The sequence below is a fragment of the Sceloporus occidentalis genome, unplaced genomic scaffold (assembly GCF_023333645.1).
Source record: "Sceloporus occidentalis isolate IW3139 unplaced genomic scaffold, rSceOcc1.0.p SCAF_2, whole genome shotgun sequence".
Lineage (NCBI taxonomy): Eukaryota > Metazoa > Chordata > Lepidosauria > Squamata > Phrynosomatidae > Sceloporus > Sceloporus occidentalis.
This window is the reverse complement of record NW_028316982.1, coordinates 210,057,168-210,070,068: the sequence shown is the minus strand read 5'-3', so window position 1 is coordinate 210,070,068 and position 12,901 is coordinate 210,057,168. Positions and strand designations below refer to the sequence as shown.

At 39.4% G+C, this 12,901-nt stretch overlaps 1 protein-coding gene and 1 pseudogene across 2 annotated transcripts in view; one reads left to right on the top strand and one right to left on the bottom strand.

Annotated features, from left to right (window-relative positions):
• Positions 1–12,901, top strand: part of NCAM2 (neural cell adhesion molecule 2) — a 298,722-nt gene that overhangs the window by 10,497 nt on the left and 275,324 nt on the right. The gene's annotated exons all lie outside the window — the stretch shown is intronic.
• The window catches only part of LOC149319660 (proteasomal ubiquitin receptor ADRM1-like), a 94,061-nt pseudogene that overhangs the window by 923 nt on the left and 80,237 nt on the right, over positions 1–12,901 (bottom strand).

Sequence of the window (12,901 nt, the reverse complement as noted above, 5' to 3'; positions counted from 1 at the left end):
GCTGTTTGGGCACTCGGATGCCTGTGTGTCATCCTGGTGTGCCCTGTATGGATGAGCACATGTCAAGATGGTGCACGGGTGGTGAAAGTAGGGCTGGCCACATGTAACTGCTCAGCCCTATCTAACCCTACTTTTGGTCGCAGGCAAGCACAGAATATCAGTCTGTTTAGGGTCTAAGTCATCCTCTGCATTTTCAGAAGGACTATCTGCCCGGATTGGTTAGCCACAGGGCGGTATATAAATAAAATTTTATTATATTATATTATCTGTACAATAGAGATGAATGTGAGAAATTATCTGTTTTCTAGATGTATACATTTCTTTCCTATCTGATATCATAGCCTGTATTTCAAATATGTCTTTCATGAACAGAGCTCAACCAAGTATTTACTAGATGAGCATTGGGTGCATGGCACAAGGAAATAAAGGGTCTGAACAGACCATCCCTTTCAGCACTGGATCGGGGCCACGGCACCTACATGCCATGGCCCCAATCTGGCCTTTCTGTGGTGCAAAGAGGAGCTGCACTGGTGATGCAGTGGTTAAATGCCTGTACTGCAGCCACTCACTCACAAATCATAAGGTTGCAAGTTCAATACCAGCAAAAGGGCTCAAGTTTGACTCAGGCTTGCATCCTTCTGAGGTCACTAAAGTGAGTACCCAGATTGTTGGGGGCACTTAGCTTACAGTTGTAAACCACTTAGACATTGTTAGTTTAGTATGAAATGGTATATAAATGAAGCTGTTTGTTTGTTTGTTTTTGTGCTGTGGAAAGGGCACCATAGCCACCAGTGTGACTGCTTTTCAGTGCTCTTTTGGCACTGTGTCATCTGAATGGAGCACCAGAGGAGCGCTGTGACATCACCCACTGTGTGGTGGGCACGCAGCATCATGCCAGCATGGGGGTGGAGTTGGGGCATGCATCATGCGGACACCATACCTCCACTCCACCCTGATGCTGCCCTTTATCACTGGTCTGTCAAGACTGGAAGTCCCAGAAGACAGCTCAACACCTGAGTTTGTCCCAATTCACTTCTCTTTCTTTTCCCCTCAAAAGCTATGGCACTTTGTGTTTTCCTTCTTCTCATAGCAGTCCCTCATGTTACATCCCATTTTGTTGCATTTTGTCCAGACCACCACCTCTCAACCTACAGTGAAACTTTGTGATGGCTGCAAATTTCTGTAAAGGGGATAAGTGGTCAGAAAGCTTTTTATTTGAATTCCCTTGAGTTGTTTTAGGAGCCAAGTCATAGTGATGTGGAACAAAGAGAGAAGTGAATGAAAATGAGGACCTCAGTAAAGCAATGGGTAGTCAACACCTGCTGCAAAAAAATAAGAACAACAACAAAAAAGAATTTAGGTATGGCTAAAGAAAGAACAGAGCAACATAGGGGACTGTGCATTATTAGACCCAATAGAGTAAAGAGTTGTTTGACCAAAGAGATATACGTAGCACTCGCGTCCAACTCCAGCTGGTAATTTTGGCAGATGAAACTTAAATTCTAGTCTCTGGGTTTTGGTCTGACAGCTCCTAGGTGGCAACATGGACCAAAAGGCAGTGAAAGTGATGGAGCTGAATGCTAAATCTCAATGTGAAAGAAACAACTAATTCTTGATTTGCAGGTGGTGGGTTTAGTTTAGTTTTACTTTTTAAAAGTAATTTCTGTTTACATTTAAACATATTTCATTCATGTATACATGTGTGCATGTCTAACAAAATCAATATAGGTCTGTAACTACTTGATTCAAGGAACATCTTGTTACATTCAATCATTCATAAACTAAATTTGTTGATGTAAAAAATAAAGATTTTTAAAAACATGTAAGTATTGTGTTTTAGCTTATAGTTACAGGTTAAGCCTGTTTCGGAATGTTCAATATTCAAATCATGATGCTAGTCACTGAAGCATTTGGGCTAGGTGATTCAATATTAAATGGCTTTATGCCATTTATGGCAGCTCTGGGCTGTGATTCCAACAACTGCTAAGCGCTTCGATGGATTTTCCTGTAGATTTGCATTTGATTTCTATAAATATTTTTGCTGATAAATCCTGTGTATTTTTTGGATTATGGTGCAATACTCTGGATTTTTAAAAGATCTGTGATATTTTTATAGCAGTGCTTTGTGTTGTATAGCCCATTTCTAGGAATGTTTTGCATGAATAAGCTTTGACTAAAATAGAAATCTGATAAATAGATCACATTTTCCCCATATATCGTTGATTTTAATTGTTTTTCATTTCTTGTTCTTGCTTTACAGCCCACCAGCAAAATATATAAATTTATAATTTATCCATTTTATCATTACCAGCTTTGGTTGAACCACATCTTTCCACTCATATTCATATATAACTCAAGAAATAGAAACATGAAATATGAGCAGTAAATGCAAACTGAAATTTTAATTTAATTAACATTAATATTAGTGATAAATAAGTTGTGTGTCAAAAGTGTAATAAAATGTATGCATACTTTGTTTTACATTCACTAATGAATGCAAGTGGACCTTTATATAAATTCTTCATATCCTACATTACTTATAGGGAACCTATGGCCTGTAGGTTGGATATTTCTTGTGTTTTCTTCATTCTGACTTTTGTTTATCATTTTCAGTTCTGCCTGTCCCTGTACTATTAGGTTTCCTTTAGAATTCATGGAAGCCTGCCAAAAATAGGTTTTTCTACATCTTGTGGGGTAGGAGGTTGGGGAGATCCACAACTGGGAAGTAGGGCTGGTAGATTAAATAAAGGACAGGGCTTATGTCTAGAGTTTTTGGAGTGAGAACTGGAGAGGGCACCTGTCACTTGTGTAGAAAAGGGAATTTCAGCAGGTGTTGCTTGTTACCTGGTTGTAGCAAAAGCAACACTTTCTGAAAGTCCCTCTTCTGTACAGCAGTTAATGGTATAGGAGACCTCTCCTGTTTTCAGTCTGACAGCTCTAAAACCACCTTTTAGTGGTTATGTGGAAGAAGAAATTTAAGCTGGTGTTATTTGTGTGACAAGCAGCACCTGCTGAAATTCTCTCTTCTGAACACCATAAGAGCCCTGCCCCATTATTTCACTACTGGGGAGGGAAAGCTCAGACATCAATAATGGTTCTAAGCTATATTTAGGAACACTAACATTTATAGCACTAGGATATCTAAATATTATTCTGAAACATGCTGTCTCGTGTAGTGGTGCATGCTTAGTCTAGTACAATTAGATGCTAGAAATGCTGATGGTGTATAATAAATTTGTAATTTGTATTACAATTTGTAATTTCACCCATGATTTTCACAACAAAGATGTACAGTATGATCCAGAAGACAGTGATAACTTTATGAGACCAACCAAAATAAACACCATACATGTTGTAAACTTTCAAAGCTCCACTGGCCTCTTCCACTGGGGGCTGGAATGGATGACTCTTCTGGTTTCTTGCAATTCCGATTCATCAGGTGCAGGTGTTAAAAATGATACAATGTTAGTTCTAGCCCTACAACTAGTCAAGATGTTGTAATTGTTCTCAGTTCAGATGTTATGGAAGTGTATTCATGCAGGTGAGCCCTTCCTCTTTCAGGCCATGTGAGTGCTGGGAGATTCAGTCCAGGAAAAAAAACTTTAAATTTCATTTGCAAGACAAAAACCTAGTTTGCTCAGTTTGATCCAGTTTGTCTGAAATCCTCTGTGAGGCCACAAACCCTTTTGTTAGGAAGAGCCCACTGAATTTCCCAGGAAGCCTCCTCCATGCTTTGCATCAGGAAGAGTTTTAGGTGTTGTTAACATTGTTGTTACCTTAACAAAACCTTAAAGAAAATTTGAATTGATAGTACTTTTCCCCCCCTGAAACCTGATATTTTCCCCTTCTTTTGACAGTATTTGGATATTTTCTGCAGATTTCTAGTGAATGTCTTGAAAACAGAGGTAGAAGGGATGCGCATGTAAGTCTCATTTTCAGTATCCCCAGGAATATAGCTACAGAGAAGACGAAAGGAGGGCATTGCCCCCACAATAACAATTTTGCCCTTTAGTCACCACATTTTTAGCCTTGTAGTATCTTAAAACTTCAGTTGAACATATAGAATTACAGTTAAGACATCAAAAGAAAAAAGACAGGCAAAATTACCAAGGAAATATGACACACAACAAATATAAGAGTTCTAGATGTGATTGGTTTTCAGTGTCTTACTCTACAATGCAAGAAATTTGGGAACTGAAGGAAAATAATTTGGGAGGGAGTCAATGTCCTAATTTTCCTTTTTTCACTCTTCCCCAGTAGCTGAATTGACATTATGCCAGAAGAAGAAGAAGAAGAAAATATGAGTATAGTGAAGAGATATTCCTTCCTAGATATTCACTGAGCTGATTCTGTGCATTGTTCTTTATATCAGTTTGACATAAATTCTATCTTTGGGACCAGTATGTGATTTCCTAGTGGGATGTCAAGTGGATTTCTTTTCCTCTTCTTTTTTTTTATACCTGCATCACATTTCTCATTTATACTTCTCTGCGTTGTTATTTTTGGTACATAGTGACCTATCAAATTTCCCTGAAATCATAGACATAATGATACATGAAAATAAAATGAGTTCTAGTCTGTGGTGCCTGTTAGGTTCAGCAAACATCTTACTAGCTACATCTAATGTCTAATGATCCAGTTCTCATGTAAGGAACTGGGTACCACAGGCGTATGGGATATATTTCTGTTAGTTTTCAGGTAGAGAAGGAAAGAATCTTATGTTGCCAGCCTAGGAACCAGGCTGATAACTTTTAGGCATCTGAATTCAGATCCCTAAGTATTTTAACTTAATATAAAATAGCTCAGAATAAAATTTAAATCCTTTTTGGATAGCTATTCATTCAAGCAATTAAGAGGGTTTGGTATGCATTTCTTTAGTAGCAGAATTGTAGCATAGCATACATCTTCACCATTTATTAGTCTATGAAACCTTGGCACATAAAAGTTTGATAAAATAAATCTTGCAAAGCTTTGCAGGTGTCTTGCTACATGAAACAGATTTTCATTCAAATACAAAAGACTAAATTTGGCTATTATCAACTGTAGAGGAGTTACAACTAAAGTCCTTATCCTGTGAATCTTATTCTCGCCACAGTCATAAGTGGAAAGATTGTGCATCCCTCACAACAGAGACATTGGGTAGTGATGCAAAGTTTGCTGGCCTCCCTGAAATAGGGGGACAAGTTTAAATTTAGCCATGGCAGTTATGTCATGATAAGAGGAGGCTAGAGTATGTGGCTGGAAGTAATTTGAGCCCTGCAACACCCAGCTTCTCATTCTGGTTAAGGAGATCGATCTACCCTCCTGCTGCTGGTATAGTATGAAGTTATCTTGGGTGCTTCTGGGCCTGGTCCCCTTTCCATGGACCTTTCTGCCTACCTCATACTGTTTCAAGTCAGACATGAACAACTGGCTAAGGGCGGAGTCTAAACAGGTTCTCATTTGGCAGAACTGGAATGATGGGTTAGAGTTTGGTGAGCACACAGGTCACTATTTTGGTGGAAGAAATGTCTGTGAAATGTCTCTTTACGTCTTGGGACCAGGGAGGTGGAGAAAGAGGATGCCCTTGAGGCTGGCCTGAAAGATAAACCCTCTCTTTAATCCTTGGGCTTGGGAGAGGGACTTTCTCAGTGGTCTTCCTGATGCAGGCTGGCCAGGGAGTAATCCATCTTTTGGGTTCTCTTTAGAGCTCAGGTGTGATTGCACAGAGGAATTTGCAGAGGTGGTCTGCAGCTGCTCCCACATTAGGCTACTCTCCTCTTAGTTGCAGTTCTCTTAAGAAATTATTATTTTATTATTATTTTCTTTTCTTATATCCCACCTTTCTCCCAACATAGGGACTTAAGGCAGTAATAAATAGGTCAAGTTAATAAATTGCCCAATTTTCAACCCATTTTCTGGTGTCTTCTTCTTATTGTGTCTTGTCTCATTATTTCCGGAGTTGGTCAGCAAACACAGAGGTCTTCCTCTTTTCCTACATGTGAATGGGATCTAGAAGTCCAAGTAGACCACAAGTTGAATATGAATCAACAGTGTGATGCGGCAGCTAAAAAGGCCAATGCAATTTTAGGCTGCATCAATAAAAGTATAGTGTCTAGATCAAGAGAAGTAATAGTGCCACTCTATTCTGCTTTGGTCAGGCCCCACCTGGAATATTGTGTCCGATTCTGGGCATCACAATTCAAAAAGGATGTTGAAAAACTGGAGTATGTCCAAAGGAGGGCGACTAAAATGGTTGAAGGCTCTGGAAACCATGTCCTATGAGGGACGACTTAGGGAGCTGGGGATGTTTAGCCTGAAGAAGAGAAGGTTAAAAGGTGATATGATAGCCCTGTTTAAATATTTGAAGGGATATCATACTGAGGAGGGAACAAGCTTATTTTCTCCTGCTCCAGAGAACAGGACCTGGAACAATGGATGCAAGCTACAGGAAAAGAGATTCCATCTCAACATTAGGAGGAACTTCCTGACAGAAAGGGCAGTTCTACAGTGGAACACACTCCCTTGGAGTGTGGTGGAGTCTCCTTCCTTGGAGGTCTTTAAAGAGAGGCTGCATGGTCATCTGTCAGGGATGCTTTCATTGGGAGTTCCTGCATGGCAGGGGGTTGGACTGGATGGCCCTTGAGGTCTCTTCCAACTCTATGATTCTATGATTCTATGGTGGTATCCAGACCGGCGCAAAGTGCCGGACTGGATACATGCTAGGGTTGCCTTGGGGCGTCCTTTCCAGATGCCCCGCAACCCTAGCACGTACCTGCCGAGTTGTAAATGTGGTGCCCTGTCTACATTACAACGTCATGGCCACGCTGCCTCCAAACGGAGCGGTGTGGGCGTGATGCAAAGGGACTGCTGCAGGGAGCTTGTGGCGCCCTTTCAGCGGTGCCAGAAGGAGCTCCATTTTGGAGCTTCTTTTACCAATTGTGCCGCTGGCACATAAAGCCCCAAGGACACCCCTTTCCAAGCCATGGGGAAGAGGCATTTTGCCGCTTCCCTGAGACCAGGAAAAGCGGTGGATTGGGGCCTTTGGGACAGCCGCTGTGTCAGGTCAGGCACCGATCCATCGGGGAAAGGGGGGTCCAGGCCGTCCAAAAGGGTTGGCCTGTATCCTGCCTATGATTCCTCCTGTCTGTCACTTTACCAAACTTTGTTTAAAAGGTACATTTAAATTTAATATTTTTCTAATCGTTCTTAAATAACCATTCACAGGAGAAATAGCATGAGATGGACTTGTTGGTAAACACATTTACTTATTGAAAATACAGGATCCAAGGCTGTACGTATGACATTAGCATAAACAAGTAGTTAGCTGATGTGTCCATTTCTGCTGATAAAGCAGAAGGTGGTTGTTTTTGCAGTTTGAATCATTAGATTCTTTGAAGTAAAACTATTGTATTTTTATAAATAAATCCTCCTGAAAAATAAAATACATAGTGACCTGGACACTGATACTTTTAATTTGCTAGTTATTGCATAAATCTTATATCTTTGGATTTTGCTGCTGGTTTTTCTTATATCTTTCATTTTGTGAAGGTGGGCTTTTTCAGGACTCCATGGAATCCATTGAAAAAGAGCCTTTCTAATTAGAAAAAATCTTTTGTTTTCATGCTACCACTCTGTGTGCAGCTGACCAGAATGCTAAGCAGTTTTAATCCATATATCCCTTTTATTTGTGCAAGAATAGTAGCCAAAGCTATGTCAGCAATTAAGTTTGCAATATTTTTATTATGAACATGTAAGCAAATGAAATCTGGTTAAAACAAATTATTTCCCTTAAACAGTATTTCAAGATATTTTTGTATCCATGGGAATGCCTAAATCACTAAAAACTTGCAAGAAATGACTAGATCAGTCTGACAATTTTTAAGGAGATTCTTTGAGTAGTTCAGATCATTGACTGCCAAAGATAAACTGTACAACTGTGGTCATTTTCAGGTGCTCTTTATAGAATGTGCAGTGCATGATTACAGCAAGCTTTTTGATTTAAATCTTTCCCTGTCACTCATACAAGAAGGGTAAAACCCTTAGCTGGAGTGATTGCTGTAATGTTATCTGAGAGTATCAGTAGAAGGAAAGTACTATGTAATTGATATATTAAAATTATAATAGGTTTTGTAAGGTGTCATTTTACACTCTCAAGCACATGATATGATTAACAATAAACTGCTGAGCAGACTATGTGTACCTCCCTTGATACTGCAATGAACGTCTTGGAGCAACTTTCCACAAACAAAATAGAGAACTAAGCATAGCTTTACTCTGAATCTAGATACAGTGTCTGTCAAGGATCCTTCCGATCTTACTGGACTCCTTCCAATGTTCTTTACTTTCTGGGCCAGTCCTACCATTCGACAGAATGAAGCACCAGCTTTTTTTGACAGCTAACTCTGACAGAAGAGTTAGTGAATGGCAGAGCAGTGTCAGACAGTTTACCCTGTTAATCACAGGCCTTCCTAAACTACATGGGAGACTGGGATTTTTCTCTTTCCAGTCTAACAGGATTTGTGTTCATTGGCTACAACTGTTTCTGTCTTTCCTGAAAACTCATCCAGACAATACTATCTCCAGCTAGTGACTAATGGACTGACACCTGTTCACTGACTACCACTTTGATTAGCACTACACTATTCAGCATGGTCCTCTGTAGAACACTCATATAAAGAGTGGAGCAATAAAATAAGATAAAGTAAAATAATAACATAATTTAGGGCTTTCCATGAAACTCCCTTGTCTAAACACAGCTCTGTCTCTTATCCCTTTATATCCTGGCTAACATCAATAAGCACTACAAATGGTGACATAATTGTTAAATGGTTGATTGACAGAACAATAGTAATGGTTAAGCCACTTTTATTTAAAGCTGAATGAACACTGATTTTGTCATCAAATACTTTTTGCTTATTTTACATTCCTTTTGTCTGGCAGTCACAGGAAATAATTCAGTGAAAGAGATTTTAATGAACTTTGTTCCCAAAATTTTGTTAAGCAATTGTAATATGAAATGACTGTTTGATAAAATATTGACTTGTTACATTGCTCCAGATAAAGAAAGGACATTCCAGTAAGCATCCAGAATGTTTAATATGCTAATGCCCATCACATTTCTGAATTAATTATATTATCCAACTACACTTACAATGAATCAGAAGTAAGTATAAAGTATAAAGGCATACAATTAAACTATCCCTCCACACACCAAGTAGTAAGCAATATTGCATTTAGTTATATTGCTCTCAATCCACATGCTAGTTCCAACTAAAATTAGATCCATTAAATCAGTTGCTGAATATAACACTTATGTTTATTGTTGTTATTAATTGCTCCCAAGGTGACCTTGGCTCATAGTGATTCTGTGAATGAGGCATCTCCAACTCTCCCTCATCTTCCACTGCTCTGCTTAAGTCCTATAGATTCAGGCACATGACTTCCCTAACCATCTGGTGTGCAGTCTTCTTCTCTTTCTACTACCCTCAACCTTTCCAAGCATTAATGTGTTTTCAAGGGAGTCATGTCTTCTCATGATGTGGCCAAAGTACAATAGTCTCAGTTTTGTCATCTTGGCTTGATCTGTTCAAGCACTCATTTGTTTATCTTTTTGGCTGTACATATCCTCAGTATTTTTCTCCAGGACTATATCTCAAATGAGTTGATTTTTTAAACCTTTTTTTTTACTGTCCAGCTCTCACATCTGTCCATGGTGATGGAGAATACTATGACTTGGACAATTTAGTGCTTGTATGTATTTATTCTTTAAGATCTTATCTAGTTCTTTCATAACTGCCCTTCCCATCCCTAGTCTTCTTGTCCATTTTTAGGACTGGCTTTTTTGGCCTAGTTTTTACTGCTGATCAGAGTTAAGGATGAAATGGATGTTAAATACTGTAGTCTTGACAGTGGGGTCACAGGTAGCAGGTATAATAAAGGTAGGAGAGAAATTAGCTAGATAATACTGGTGATCATGTTCTGCCAACACTGTTGGGGAGGGGAAAATGTGCAGTCCAGTACATAGTTCAGCACGGATAAATGGGGATTGGCTCACTTGAGGTCTTAAGACATGAGCATTTTTATTAACCTTAAAGCTGCAAGTTCTTCAAATATTCATTTAGTGTTACTCCACACACAAGGAGGAGAGTTTACTAGTCTTGCCCCACTTTGTCATTGTTTTCCTCATATGGTAGTGACATTTCTGAAGAGGAGAGCAACAGTGGTTCATAACATGAGCCAGAGCAAGGGGAAAAAATCAGGAATCTACATACAATGGGTATTCCTCTTGAACTATATTGCCTTTGCATATATCAGATGTCTTCATGTTTATGACACTGCCTACAACTTCTCCATCATCTTGAATAGGTTGACGATCAGAAATAAATAAATAAGGAAGGAAGGAAGGAAGGAAGGAAGGAAGGAAGGAAGGAAGAGGACACTGGCACATCTCAGGATAAGTGAAAGAGTGGATCATCTGACAAGGACGAGAAGGTCTAGTTATTTTTTGAAAAAACTGTATTAACATGGAAAGCTTTTTTCCCTCTCCACACTCTTCCTATTGCAGATAAGTTGCAAACAATGGTGTGGCACTTTTCATCCCATATATTGCTTAACATTTTCATTTACACATAGGGTTAAATGTTTCTGTCAAACTTTGTGAACATTATTATCCTCATTTTGGCTGTAGTAGATTTTTTAAAAAAATAACCTTCCATAAGACTGCTGATCAGAGTTAAGGATGAAACTGATGTTAAGTACTGTAGTCTTGACGTTGTCTCAGATTATTGTATTTGATCAGGGGTAGGCAACCTGCAGCCCGCGGGCCAGATGCGGCCCAGCAAGGCCTTGGGACCGGTGCGAGCCTGGTCCTGCCGCTGATTGCCACCAGAGCCTTTGGTCTATCAGGAGGAGGTGGGCAAGGGGGGGCAAGTGGCGGGCAAGGGGGGCAATTGTCTATAGAAGCCTCCAAAACATGCATTTATAATAACATTTTTTAAAAATCAGCAAATTATTTTGCGTGTCCTCCATTTTTTTTAAAAAAAGTGTCCTCCATTTGAAAATTTTGCCCTACACTTGTCCTGGTTTATTTATTTATTTAATTTTTTAAAAAATTATTTGATTATTTATTTTTGGGCTTCGGCCCCCCAGTTGTCTGAGGGACAGCAACCCGGCCCCCTGCTCAAAAAGGTTGCCTACTCCTGTATTTGATTCTTTCATTCACTTCTCACTTCCCTCCAAGAGTTTCATCCAATTTTTATTTTGTCCATCTTCATCAGGACTTCCACAAAAGGACAAAACAATTTTTCTTCTCAGCTCTTTTAACATAATATTTTTTTCAAATATTAGACCTTTCAATAATCCATTTTATTATTTGTCTTCTGATAATAATATTCAGCTGTTTAGTTGATGAAGTTTTGCAAAAAGGATTAGCTAAAAGAGAAAACTGTGTAATCATAGTAATCCGTTATATATTAATATGCCAGATCATGTTAACCTAAATTGGTGTGGTATCATTTTTCCCCTGTATCATTAAAATTAAAGATTTTTCTATATAATAGATGAATCTGAAGAACATCAGGTAATAACAATACATCATTCTTTAGAAATGATTTAATCAATATTGTATTCATTTAGTATGCTGATAACAGTCAAAGGGGGAGGAGAAGGAGAAATGCTGCTAAATGGGTTTTAGCACTGATTTATATTGTTATAGAAAGGGGGATCTTCAAGCACATTGGTACTTTGAATAGTAGAATATTCTGCAAGTAGAACATATTTATTGGATTTGTTTTCCTTGTAGTGACAAAGATAGCACTGGTTACTTTTCATCTCTTTGCAATATTGGCTAATTCATAATTTTCATGAGATTTAAAATGTGATTTATAAAAAGCAAAAACACTGCAGTAACTGGTTGAGCCTATGTTGGGGTGGAGGCAAGTACCACAATCCCTTCATTTTTCCAGCCTTGAGATAAGTTCTCAAATGACCCCACTCCCATATGAACTCTATAATTGTAATACAGTCTGCCCTCCCCATAAGATCTATTCCAGACCGCCCCCTCCTACATATGGGGAAAGAGCATATACTCAAGCCTCACAGAAAATAATGGGGCTGTGCTCATGGTGGTGTACACCACAGGTACGTGCCCCATTTCTTATGCCAGGGCTTGCCTTTCGCATAAGCTCAAAGCCACAGAAGGCAAGCCTGCCTATGAGGAGGGCTGACTGTAATATGTATAATTAAAACTTTGGCCCTGAACAGACCAACAAAATATGCTAGCTTGAGAGTATGGCGACCACCTGCTGCCCACCTCCATGCCAGCGTCATGGCGGCATCATGCCGTCCATCTAACTGCACATGAGGTGGCATCACGCCATGTCTTTGGCACAGCTTGTAGACATTCTGCATCAAAGAGCCATGGAAAAGTCATGGCAGTGGTGGCTAGTGCACTGTTTCCATGGCGCAAAAAGTACCCACTTTTTGCAGCTTCTTTTTGTGCCATAGAACTGCCAGGTTGGGGACGTGGTGTGTGGTTGCCGTGTCCCCAACCCAGGCCTTCCAGGGGTGGAGCAGCACCACCTCTTAACGCCTGTGTGCCGGGCCCCTAAGTTACTATGTTGACTTTCTTGTCCTTAAGACTCAGAGTGACTTAATTCTATGTTAGATAAATGTAAAATTAAACTCTGAATGTATCTCTTTTTGTGTAATTATTAAAAACTGTTCAGAAGAAGTACCTACATGTCATATCTATCTTGTTTTATTATATCTTACTTTAGAGGGAGAGTGGAAGTGTTCTGGGGCCATTTTTCAAGTCAACTCCATGAAGGGAGTAAACTTTCCATCACATTACAGTCAGTCTTCTATTTTCACGGGGGATCCATTCCGGACACACACACACACACCACATACAAAAATGGAC